General features: G+C 40.1%; 1 protein-coding gene across 1 annotated transcript in view; it reads left to right on the plus strand.

The window, feature by feature from the left end:
* LOC307191369 (uncharacterized protein) overlaps positions 1–12928 on the plus strand; it is a gene marked incomplete at its 3' end in the record, with an annotated part of 547413 nt that overhangs the window by 209904 nt on the left and 324581 nt on the right. Inside the window, exon 9 of the mRNA XM_079931381.1 lies at positions 3247–3378. The remainder of the gene's footprint in view (positions 1–3246; positions 3379–12928) is intronic.

A 12928-nucleotide genomic window follows, 5' to 3' on the forward strand; every position in this document is an offset into this window, starting at 1 on the left:
GGACTTGGTGGATTATTTTGTATTCACTGTATCAGGAAAAAATTAAACACAGGAGCATGGCTTTATCAACTAAGCAGAGAAATCCAAAGTGGGTCTATTAGGAATGTGTACAAATATTCCCCTCCTTTTTTACGTTCTCTCTCCATCCCAGTCCCCTTCATTAAAAGTGACTAGGTATCCTGAAAAATGCCTTTTATTTATCAGTGAGTATGTGAAAATTTTCCACCATTAATATTCTGCATCACAACCATTTAGTCCAATGTCCTTTCTGGAATAAACCCTTGCAAACTTACCTCCCACAAAGAAGATAAACTTAGGGCATGGAGATTTGAACAAAAAATATAAATAGTTAACTGATTCAATTATTGAAGGAGACCCCTATTTAATAATGAAGGAGACTTAAGAAATATATATTTGTAGACATTTTGAAAGACGCAAAATACAGAATTTTGTATTCTAGAAATTTTTTTTTTTCCTTTTGGGAAAGTACTTTTTAGTAGACAGAAAAGCACTATTTACTTTTCTAGCATCCAGTTAATGTGCATTATGCATAAGTGGAAAGAAGTAATTATTAATGATTCCATTGTGAATGGCCAGGGTGGTAGCCACTTTTATTCTTAACTGTATTGAATGGCATTCACCATTAGTGAGGTCATTATTTTTCAAAGTAATCATAATAACCTGGAATAATTGCTTAATATTACTTAACTAAAAATGCAACAGTGAATTAACTACTTATTATCAAAGATATCCACCATCCCAAAGCATAAATTAGTGGTATCTCAAGCTTTTTCTCTGTTGCACGCCCTTAAAGTTTTTTTTTCTCTTGCAGCTTTCACTAAACAACTAGGGGTGGTCATCAGACAATAAATTCTCTTTGATATCCCTTCCAATTTCCTTCAAGATGGAGTGCAGCTTGCCCTTGAGAAATTTAAAGCATTTTTGTTTGTTGTGGTTTAAATTGCCTCCTGACTTTTTTTTCTGGGTAGCTATAGCCAATAACAGTAAGAAAAAATGAGATAGTTCCAGAGAATATACAATTCAAAAATATATTTTCACCACCCTAATTCCCTTTTGAAATAATGTTTCTGTTAGTGATTAAATAAGGAGTTTGAGTGGGTGTCTTAGTGTCTATAAATAAACTTGAGAACATGCATTATAAAGAGCCATATTTTTACTATCTCATCTCCACTAAACAAAACAATATTTTCTGGCACCTGTACACTCAATGTTGCATGTAGTTCTTATTATGGAATTTCCTTTCTCCTTTTGAGATTGCAGATAATTACTGAGTGTGATAGAAACTTTATAGCCATTAAAAATAGAACAGAAAAATGTTACCAGACGGCAAGTTGTTCAAAATAAATATAAAATAGGACTTGAGTCCTATTTGAAACACTGGTTGGCTCTGCTAGCTTCCAAAAGCATGTAGGTTTCATTTCTTGCCTCTTGATTCTTTAAGAAAAAAAAATTTTTAAGAGCTTAGGAAAATGTTTACCAAATCATTGCTTTAATTTTAATTGGGTATAAAATCTGGCTATATGCGATTGCTGTTTTTTTGTTTAAAATGGCTGAATATTAGAATTTTCGAATAGCTTAACCTATAATTGTCCTTTTCCAATCAGCTTTGGCAGTGCTATATTGAGATTCGCGTTGGTTTAAGTAAAGGGAATGGCATCCAGAAATATAATGGTGAAAACAGTAGTCCATGGGCCCCCTCAGAACTTTCGCATTCATCAAGACTTATTGACTTATTTATTATGGGGTGAGAAGAACGAGACTGGAAATGAAATCAGACACATGGAGTATCTGTGGGTGCTTGTTCCACTTAAGTTTGCTAGGGCTTTCAAAAATCCCGATCGGGGGCTTCCCTGGTGGTGCAGTGGTTGGGAGTCCGCCTGCCGATGCAGGGGACACGGGTTCGTGCCCCGGTCCAGGAAGATCCCACATGCCGCGGAGCGGCTGGGTCCGTGAGCCATGGCCGCTGAGCCTGCGCGTCCGGAGCCTGTGCTCCGCAACGGAAGAGGCCGCAGCAGTGAGAGGCCCGCGTACCACACACACACAAAAAAAATCCTGATCATTTTTATGTTTATCATCTGAATTGTGGTGATGGTAACTCAAGTGTATACAGATTTCCAATCACACAATATTGTTTACATTAATTATATGCAGTTTTCTGTATACAAATTATACCTCAATAAACCTGGGGGGGAAAAGTCCTGATCCCTTTTCTTTAAAGTTACCAAAAATGTTCAGATCTTTAAAAAAAAAAGAGTGATAGCATATGGTAATCTGCCAAGATTGTTTGCAATTTAAATCTGAATTACATCAGCTTTGATCGTCTCCAAATTCATCCTTTTGTAATTCAGAAACAAGGTCTTTAAGATTTTATAATAACCCTGCCTTTATTTTATCTTACCAGCCTAAATATAGCATGATATTCACAACCCCCTTTGTGGGATTATAGTAGTCAGTTTCAGAATTGCTATATGAAAATAGGGCCCAGCTCCTGGTCCAGTTTTAGAATGTAAATTGTGTTCCTTTTCCCCAGACTCAAGGAGCCTCAGTCAATTAAGTTTCAAATTCATTGAAAACACGGGCCAAGCTTTCCTTCACCAAACATGGCAATGCTTTTCTGCTTTTCTTAGCTAGCTGTTTTTGAACATTTACTTTGTGTCAAAAGTTAGCTGAGCAATTTAAATGCAATGTATCATGTAATCCTTAAAAACTTTGAGTTAGAAACTAACAGTATTCTTATTTTACAAATAAGGAAACTGAGACTCTGAGCACCTACATGACATGTCGATATTGCACAGCTAATAAGGAGCCAGCATTTGAACTCAGATTAGAGGTAACACTTGTGCCAAACACTATTCTCAGTGATTTACATGCATTTGTCTCATTAGAGTCTTAGACACAGATCCTGAGCGGTGCTCTCTTATTCCCATTTCACAGATAAGGAAACCCAAGCATAGAATGCTGCTACATTGCCACTCTGCGGTTCTAAGGCATTATTTACCAACCTATATTCTGCAATAAGAAGAATTTCATGGGCAAATAAGTTTGGGGGCATTGCTTATTCTAACTCCTGATTTCTAGCTCCTTAGTGAATAATTCACTCAGCTCACTAGTTGTTCTGAGAAGTTCTGTAAGAACAAGCCTGCTTAATGTTGTTTAAGCCAGTGTTTCTCAAATTGATATAGTATGGAAACCCTTTTATGTGTAACTGTTCTTAATATTCTGCAGAAAACCCTTTGGGAAGTACTCATAAAGCCAGGAAATTTCAAGATGATGGGTAACCGGCAAGGTCTCTAGATGGTATTCAGCATAGAGCACTGGTAACCACGTCTAACTGGTCAAATTGATATGCTACTGAAGGTAATTATGAACAGCAGTGCCCTTTCCAAATAGGGGTATTTGCCATCAGATGAAGTTAGTGGCCTAAAACTGGTCCAGGAGACAGCAACTACTCGTTCGGGCAAGGGGCATAGCCAACAAACAGGGAGATGGGAGGTGGTGCTTGCCCCTGCACTCAGCAGACGTGCTCAGAGTGGAAGCAAATCTCCTTTTGACTTCACGCCGCCTGTTGCCACAGTCTCCTTCAGAAACGTGACTCCCATCGTGGAATAGGGTGATATGGGAACATGGGAGCCTCTCTGGGACAGCTCTACAGCCTCCCAATTCAGGTTGCTACTTCCTAAATCTGGTTGTCAAAGTACAGCTGTTCGGCTTGGGAACAGTTTGTGAAGTTGGAATTAATGGGCAAGTGTGTTCTTGAGAACACTGCACCTGATTTTGCCTGAAGATAAAGCTTGAAGGTCGCCCACTGATGGTGGTAGTTGTGCCCACGAGGTTACAAAACTGAAAATGGCCCTGGGAGTTTTGCCAAATAAGGACAGCAGGAGCAGATCCTTGGAAAAAGAAAGAGCTGGGAGTGAGGGGTGGGATGGCGGGTTGCTCTTTGAGTAATTACAGTGCTTTCAAGAAAATGTTAGCATTTATCTTACTGCGACATTTGCCTCATCGAAGCTGAGCTGTTTTCCCCTCGTTTCAATGAGATATTGAGGGAGCTCTGAACTCTGTGGCAAATGTTAACTTTTTAATGAAAACCCTTGCACACTATGTCCCAGAGGCAGGGCCTGTGTGGGGCTGAGAAGCAAGCTAAACGAACCGCTGCTCAAAATTCCAGGAGGTTAATAGGCAAATCAACCTAGAAATGGAGAAACCAGCTGTAGCTCTTCTCTTTCCCTGCTTTTCTTATAATTCAAGGCATCTGGGCACCATCTTAGTGCACAGATATCCCATTTTTCAACTGCTGGGGGGCTTTGGCTAAAGGAGCCATTTGTTTTTTATCATTATTAATGGCATCCTTTTTTTTGACAGGCTCCAGACAGCCTTGCCAGTTCAGTTCACTGAGGTGGGCTGGGAGGTAGGAATCGTGGCCTGATCCCTTGCCTGACTGAAGCAGAAAGGTCACATCACCCCTTCCTCCTGCTTCCTCTTGCCAGTCTGTTTATGGGAATGGGATATGATGGGGATGAAAAGTCCTAGACCCGCACAGCTTGAGCTGACATATACCTTCAGGTGATCTAAACTACAGGTTCTCAGACTTAGTTACACACCACAATCACCTGGGAGTTTTTGAAACATTGATACTGGGTCTGCCCCCAGAGATTCTGGTTCAATTAATCTGGGGTACAGCCTGAGCCTGGGGATTTTAAAGAGCTCCCCAGAGGATTTTCGTGTGAAGCAAAGATTGAGAACCCACTGGTCTAATCCAAAGTGAATTCTGCTGTTCCACGTGATGGTAATAGATGTGTCCCTCTCCTGAACAGCCATTGACCACTCTCGCCTGCTACCCCTGCCCCTGCCATGCTTCACCAACCCCTACTCCAAAATAAAACCAAAAATGTCCAGTGGTCATTGGGACACGCCACTGGGACAAACATGGTTTGGTTTTGTTTTATGATGGGATTTCTCAGAGCTTGAATATAGTAATGTACATTTTTTAATCCTCTAGAAGGTTCAGGGAAGGAAGAACTTCCCACCTCTATTGGACCCCTAATTTCATGGTAGGCCTCAGGGAACTAGGGAGCTAGTGACATACAGATCACCCCTCCTTGGGAAATGCTGCTTCTAATCTAAGAAAGAAGCCCTAAACAGATGGGCTCACATACTTAGTGTGTACCTGACATATTTGACACCCCCAGTGGATCACTTTTAACACCTCCCTCTTCTATACAACAAAATTATTTTTAGTAGTAAACATGTATAATCAATAATCATTATTTTAGGGGGTTTCTTTAGTAGTAAAACAAGTTAAAATTTTTAAAGCATAAATTTTGATTGAAAAATATAATTCAAATTCAGTTAAATATTCCATGAACGAATGAAAATTTGTATTTACCAAACAAAAAGTTTACATCTCACAATGTACACTGTTTCCCTCTTGTAAATTTTAAACATATAAAACCTTCAAGTAGTCACATGGAAAGACAGAATTGAAGTAACTCAAGTTCTGGTTTTTGTCTTTATAATCACTTGCTGTTGTTGTTTATTCCAAATCTACTGTTTGGGAGTCTATCATATCCTGAGGCTGAAGACACAGACTGAGCTCAAAGCAAGCTTGAATGATTCTCAGTCATTACAGACTGATTCTGGGAACAAATGTGTACAGCATATAGTTGAGTCCACGCATGTTGGAGCCAAACTTTGTAACTGGGAGTTTAAAAAATTAATTTCCATGTAGAATACAATATTTATTAAAAGATAAGTAATAGGAATTTGCTCATTTGAAGCATATATATGTATTTGGTTGATTGATTGATTAAAATCAATTGCTTATACCTTAGACCAACAAAAGATTTGAGGGGGAGGAGCATTTTAATCACTGACGTTGTTGAGCATGGATGAAGCATGATAATAAAAAGCAGACTGACTTTAGTCAGTTTTGCTATTGTTTACAATTCTCTGCAGACAATGCACCCCCTATTCCTTAACCCCAGGGCAGACCATTCCCACCACTTCATCCTTGTACATCATTCTATATATCCAGGGTCACCAGATCTAACAGTGGAAGTTAGAACTAAAAGCCAGTTCTCCTGATTCCCACATCAGTACCCTTCTGTGCCCAACATCTTGTGAATAATACATTTGTCTCTGCAAAGGTTTCAGAAACATTAGATGAAACTTACAATCCACTCTGTAATGAACAATAATGTCAACACAATCTGAAATGTAAGAGTCAGTCAAAATGTCCATTTGGTTCTGTGTGTATTGAGTTTCAAATCATTTCAGCTCAGAGGTCTGGGTGACATGTGTCCCTTTAGAAAATAGAGATTGCTTTAGCTTTAATAAGAAGAAAACTGTTATTTAATTGACAAGAAGCTTGTATCATACTGAAAAAATTCATTGGCTGCGTTCAGCTTGAATATTGTATTCATTATGTTTCCTAATCTGTGTGATTACTACCTGTGTAATTTGATGTCTGGCACCTGCTATCTGAATTCTTTTAGTCCATTATATTTTCCATCTTTTTTTGTAATGAAGGATAAGGTTGGGACATGGAAAATTGCAGCAGACTGCCTAAGGTGAATTGCAACCAGCCTGCAGCTGGATAGAGCAGCAAAAAATAGGAAGTTACAAAAGGAATCAGAGAAAGGTAGCTTCCAGGTCTGTGGTCTGCTGGGACTTCACTGAGTAGGAAATGGAGTTGGCCAATTTTCCAACATGGCGATTGGCCAGTCTTTGTTTTGTTTTTTTTTTTGCCCCAGACGCGCAGGCTCAGCGGTCATGGCCCACAGGCCCAGCCGCTCCGCGGCATGTGGGATCTTCCCGGACCGGGGCACGAACCCGCGTCCCCTGCATTGGCAGGCGGACCCCCAACCACTGCGCCACCAGGGAAGCCCGGCCATGCTTAATTATCTCCAATAACTCAGGTTGGCATTTATCCATTCAGTGAAATTATTAGGGTAAAATATGTGGTGTGTAAATGAGGTGTAAGTGTGTAGTACACTGCTAACAGATTGTTGCATAGCGTGTCAGAGGCAGGAAGTGGGGATAGGAACAAAAACAAAACACTTGCAGTAAATTAGATATTAAGTGCACAGATCACACAACACCAACAAAATGATACAAATGCTCGAGAGAATGAGCATTGACATCAGACATACCTAGGTGCGAATCCTGTCTGATCCATACCACAAGCAAATTAAAACTCTTGTTTCCCTTATTTAAAAGGGGGACTATAATATCTCCTTATAGTGCTGTTATTAAATTACGTCATATTAAACCATATATGATTATGTAACATGTCTATTGAGACCATGGATCATAAATGGTCCTCAATAATTGGGTAGAATTATTTAATTTTTACATTCTAGAGGCAAATCGGACATCAGCTCCAGAGCATTTACTTGCCATTGCATTGCCTCCTCCATGTTTAGGTAGACATTTCCAAAAATTTCCTGACCATTAAGGCAATCTGGTCAGCGTGCAGCCTCTTGAATCACCCAGACCTGGATTTAGACCTCGCTTTGCCTTTTCCCATCTATGTGACCTTGGGGAATTTCCTTAATCTCTTTGACCCTTAGATTTTCCCCCCCTCTGTACAATGGGGAGAATAATGACATCTACCTTGTAGGGTTATTACAAGGAGTGATGGAGTTAATGCATAGGAATTGCCCAGTGCAAATTTATCTATCATTTTAGTATTTTTGTGTGACTTTATGGGTGTTTTTGTTGTTCCTGTTTGTTTGTGGATGCCTGGTTCATCCCCAGGGGTGGCCATATAGATTTTCTTCCATCCTCAGTTTAATTGGGTTGTTGAAATCCCAGTAGTCCTGGCACTGCTGGCATCAGTAAGAATACCCATGTCTCCTCTTCTCCATTTCCCATTTCCTACTCTCCCTGCCCATTGCCCCTGTGTCCTCCTTTACTGTCCTATTTACCTTCTCTCTCGCCACAACCTGGATGTTGTTTTCCATGAGAACTAGGATTCATAACAAATGTTGGGAAAAACAGGGACCATTAGTTCTCCTCCACATCAAGGTCACAAACCCTCACTGTGCCGCCCCCAAGACAAAGTGAAGCCCTGCAGAGCCAAGCCTGGTGGCACAGAGAGGACCAATTCTGCGTGTTGTCCCTGCTTGGGGCCTTCAGGTGCAACTGAAGTCCACACAGGGGAGCCTTGGGTGGGGGTGAAGTGCTTTTTCTGTCTGACCCTCACTGGGAGACCCCTGCCCATTAGCAGGGCAGCCAGCCCTCCGCGTGGGCCTGTGCTCTGACCTCCCCCTTCTTTCTCTCCTGAGGAAGAGGATGGGGGGCAGAGCACGTTCATGCTCTCTGCAGACTTTCTTTCCATGAGACTGTCAGTAGTCAGCCATGTGGCCCTTTCACTCACCTGCAGCATTCTCCCTTACCAGGGCCACACCTGGTCTGAGGAAGGGGCCGGATTTAAAGTTTAGGAGAAGTTAGGGAGGATTGGACACTAGCATTTACCAGCTGTGTGACTCTGAGCACCTCTATAAACTCTCTGGGTCTCAGTTTCCTGAGCTTCAAACAGAGATAATAATGCCACGTACTTTGTAGAGCAGTTTAGAGAATTAAATGAATAACATATATCATATTTCTTGCTACAGTGCCTAGATACACAGAAGGAACTCAGTAAATGTGAGCTTCCTTCCCTTCCATTCCATTCTATCTATTTTTCACATGTTAGTGTTTCTGAGGTTGGTTTGTGTCTTATAATCAATAATATCTTACGATGAAATACAGTAAAAACTATCATTTATTGATGGCCTACTGTCTGTAATTACTTTCTACATATTACCTTATTTAATTATCCCAACAGCTTCATGATGTAGATATTATTCTCTCTATTTTGTCAGTGGAGAAGATGAGATTCAGAGTAATCACATAGCTGTTAAAAGTCAGAGCTACAACTGACTCCAAAGCCAATGCTCTTAATGGCCCGCAATCAGCCACATCAGCTTCACCAAAAATTATAAAGTAGGGGAGACTTGTCTCACCTCTTTCACTAAAGCTCACCTGTCTCTCCTAGCATTTCCCCCATTCTGGTCATCCAAGGCTGAGGAGCTCATGCCAGACACTCCATATACTGCCCAGGAAACCCTTCATTTCCTGCTATCCACCCAAATCCATTGACCTCATGCCCTGGAATCATTTGAGCTGTCACATATGACCATTACTAACTTACCTAGTTAAGACTGAAAAAATACAATAATAGGGGCAAATATTTATATAGCACTAATTACGTGTCACGTACTGTTCTAAGCACTTGACATAAAACTCATTCAACCTCACAACAGCCCTGTGAGCCAGACACTGCTAACAGCCCAGTTTTACAGATGAGAAAGCCGAGGCACAGAGGTTAAGTGTCTTATCCAAGTCCCACAGCTTGCGATTGGTGGAGCCAGGATTGGACTCCCACCATCTGGCTTCAGAATCTGCACTCTGAAACCATGATCCAGACTGCCTCTGTATCTACTCTGAAAAGAGAAGTCCTAGAGAAAGAACACCTCAACCAAATACATTAATCTTCTAAAGATGTAGTTTTCAGCCATGAGACAAATTGTAGGGGGTGGGGAATGCTCTGCAGAGCCATTATCTTGTACTTTATTTTTTATTTATTTTGTTTATTTTTTTAATAGATCTTTATTGGAGTATAGTTGCTTCACAATAGTGTGTTAGTTTCTGTTGCACAACAAAGCAAATCAGCCTATGCATACACATGTCCCCATATCCCCTCCCTCTTGAGCCTCCCTCCCATCCTCCCTCTCCCACCCCTCTAGGTCATCGCAAAGCCGATCTCCTTGTGCTATGCTCTGCTTCCCACCAGCCAACCATTTTACATTCAGTTGTGTGTATATGTCGATACTACTCTCACTTCACCCCAGCTTCACCCTCCCACCCCATGTCCTCAAGTCCATTTTCTATGTCTACCTTTTTATTCCTGCCCTGCAACTAGGTTCATCAGAACCTTTTTTTTTTTTTTTTTAGATTCCATATATATGTGTTACTTGTTTTTCTCTTTCTGACTTACTTCATTCTGTATGACAGACTCTAGGTCCATCCACCTCACTACAAATAACTCAATTTCGTTTCTTTTTATGGCTGAGTAATATTCCATTGTACATATGTGCCACATCTTCTTTATCCATTCATCTGTTGATGGACACTTAGGTTGGTTGCATGTCCTGGCTATTGTAAATAGTGCTGCAGTGACCGTTGTGGTACATGACTCTTTTTGAATTATGGTTTTCTCAGAGTATATGCCCAGTAGTGGGATTGCTGGGTCGTATGGTAGTTCTATTTTTAGTTTTTTAAGGAACCTCCATACTGTTTTCCACAGTGGCTGTATCAATTTACACTCCCACCAACAGTGCAGGAGCGTTCCCTTTTCACCACACCCTTTCCAGCATTTATTGTTTCTAGATTTTTTGATAATGGCCATTCTGACCAGCATGAGGTGATATCTCATTGTAGTTTTGATTTGCATTTCTCTAATAATTAGTGACGTTGAGCATCTTTTCATGTGCCTCTTGGGCATCTGTATGTCTTCCTTGGTGAAATGTCTATTTAGGTCTTCTGCCGATTTTTTAACTGGATTGTTTGTTTTCTTGATACTGAGCTCCATGAGCTCTTTGTATATTTTGGAGATTAATCCTTTGTTTGTTGTTTCATTTGCAAATATTTTCTCCCATTCTGAGGGCTGTTTTTTTGTCTTGCTTATGGTTTTCTTTGCTGTGCAAAAGCTTTTAAGTACCATTTGTTTATTTTTGTTTTTATTTCCTTTACTCTAGGAGGTGGGTCCAAAAAGATCTTGCTGTGGTTTATGTCAAAGTGTGTTTTTCCTATGTTTTCCTTTAAGAGTTTTATAGTGTCTGGTCTTACATTTAAGTCTTTAATACATTTGGAGTTTATTTTTGTGTATGGTGTTAGGGAGAGTTCTAATTTCATTCTTTTACATGTAGCTGTCCAGTTTTCCCAGCACCACTTATTGAACAGGTTGTCTTTTCTCCGTTGTATGTTCTTGCCTCCTTTGTTGTAAATTAGGTGCCCATATGTGCATGGGTTTATCTCTGGGCATTCTAACCTGTACCATTGATCTATATTTCTGTTTTTTTGCCAGTACCATACTCTCTTGATTACTGTACTTTTGTGGTATTGTTTGAAGTCGGGGGTGCCTGATTCCTCCAACTCTGTTTTTCTTTCTCAAGATTGCTTTGGCTATTTGGGGTCTTTGTGTTTCCATACAAATTGTAAAATTTTTTGTTCTAATTCTGTGAAGAATACCGTTGGTAGTTTGATAGGGATTGCATTGAATCTGTAGATTGCTTTGGATAGTATAGTCATTTTCACAATATTGATTCTTCCAATCCAAGAACATGGTATATCTCTCCATCTGTTTATGTCATCTTTGATTTCTTTTATCAGTGTTTTGTAGTTTTCTGAGTACAAGTCTTTCGCCTCCTTAGGCAGGTTTATTCCTAGGTATTTTATTCTTTTTGTTGCAATGGTAAATGGGAGTATTTCCTTAATTTCTCTTTCTGATTTTTCATTGTTGATGTATAGGAACGGCAGAGATTTCTGTGCATTAATTTTGTATACTGCAACCTTATCAAATTCATTGATTAGCTCAAGTAGTTTTCTGGTGGCATTTTTAAGATTTTCTATGTATAATATCATGTCATTGGCAAATAGTGACAGTTTTACTTCTTCTTTTCCAACTTGTATTTCTTTTATTTCTTTTTTTCTCTGATTGCTGTGGCTAGGACTTCCAATACTATGTTGAATAATAGTGGTGAGAGTGGACATCCTTGTCTTGTTCCTGATCTTAGTGGAAATGTTTTCAGTTTTTCACCATTGAGTATGATGCTTGCTGTGGGTTTGTCATATATGGCCTTTATTATGTTGAGGTAGGTTCCCTCTATGCCCATTTTCTGGAGAGTTTTCATCATAAATGGGTGTTGAATTTTGTCAAAAGCTTTTTCTGCATCTATTGAGATGATCATATGTTTTTTATTCCTTAATTTGTTAATGTGGTGTATCACATTGATTTGCGTATATTGAAGAAACCTTGCATCCCGGGATAAATCCCACTTGATCATGGTGTATGATCCTTTTAATGTGCTGTTGGATTCTGTTTGCTAGCATTTTGTTCAGGATTTTTGCAGCTATGTTCATCAGTGATACTGGTCTATAATTTTCTTTTTTTGTGATATCTTTTTCTGGCTTTGGTATCAGGGTGATGATGGCTTCGTAGAATGAATTTGGGAATATTTCTCTCTCTGTAATTTTTTGGAAGAGTTTGAGAAGGATAGGTGTTAGCTCTTCTCTAAATGTTTGATAGAATTTGCCTGTGAAGCCTTCTGGTCCTGGACTTTTGTTTGTTGGAAGATTTTTTTTTAAATTAATTTATTTAATTAATTTATTTTTGGCTGCATTGGGTCTTTGTTGCTGTGCATGGGCTTTCTCTAGTTGTGGGGAGTGGGGGCTACTCTTTGTTGTGGTGCGTGGGCTTCTCATTGCGGTGGCTTCCCTTGTTGCGGAGCATGGGCTCTAGGCACATGGGCTTCAGTAGTTGTGGCACGTGGGCTCAGTAGTTGTGGCTCGCAGGCTCTAGAGCACAGGCTCAGTAGTTGTGGCGCACGGGCTTAGTTGCTCCGTGGCATGTGGGATCTTCCCGGACCAGGGCTCAAACCCGTGTCCCCTGCATTGGCAGGTAGATTCTTAACCACTGCGCCACCAGGGAATCCCTGTTGGAAGATTTTCAATTACAGTTTCAATTTCATTACTTGTGATAGGTCTGGTTATATTTTCTAATTCTTCCTGGTTCAGCCTTGGAAAATTTTACCTTTCCAAGAATTTGTCCATTTCTTTGTGGCTGTCCATTTTACTGGCATAT

This window comes from Stenella coeruleoalba (assembly GCF_951394435.1).
Source record: "Stenella coeruleoalba genome assembly, chromosome: 9".
NCBI classification, from domain to species: Eukaryota; Metazoa; Chordata; class Mammalia; order Artiodactyla; family Delphinidae; genus Stenella; species Stenella coeruleoalba.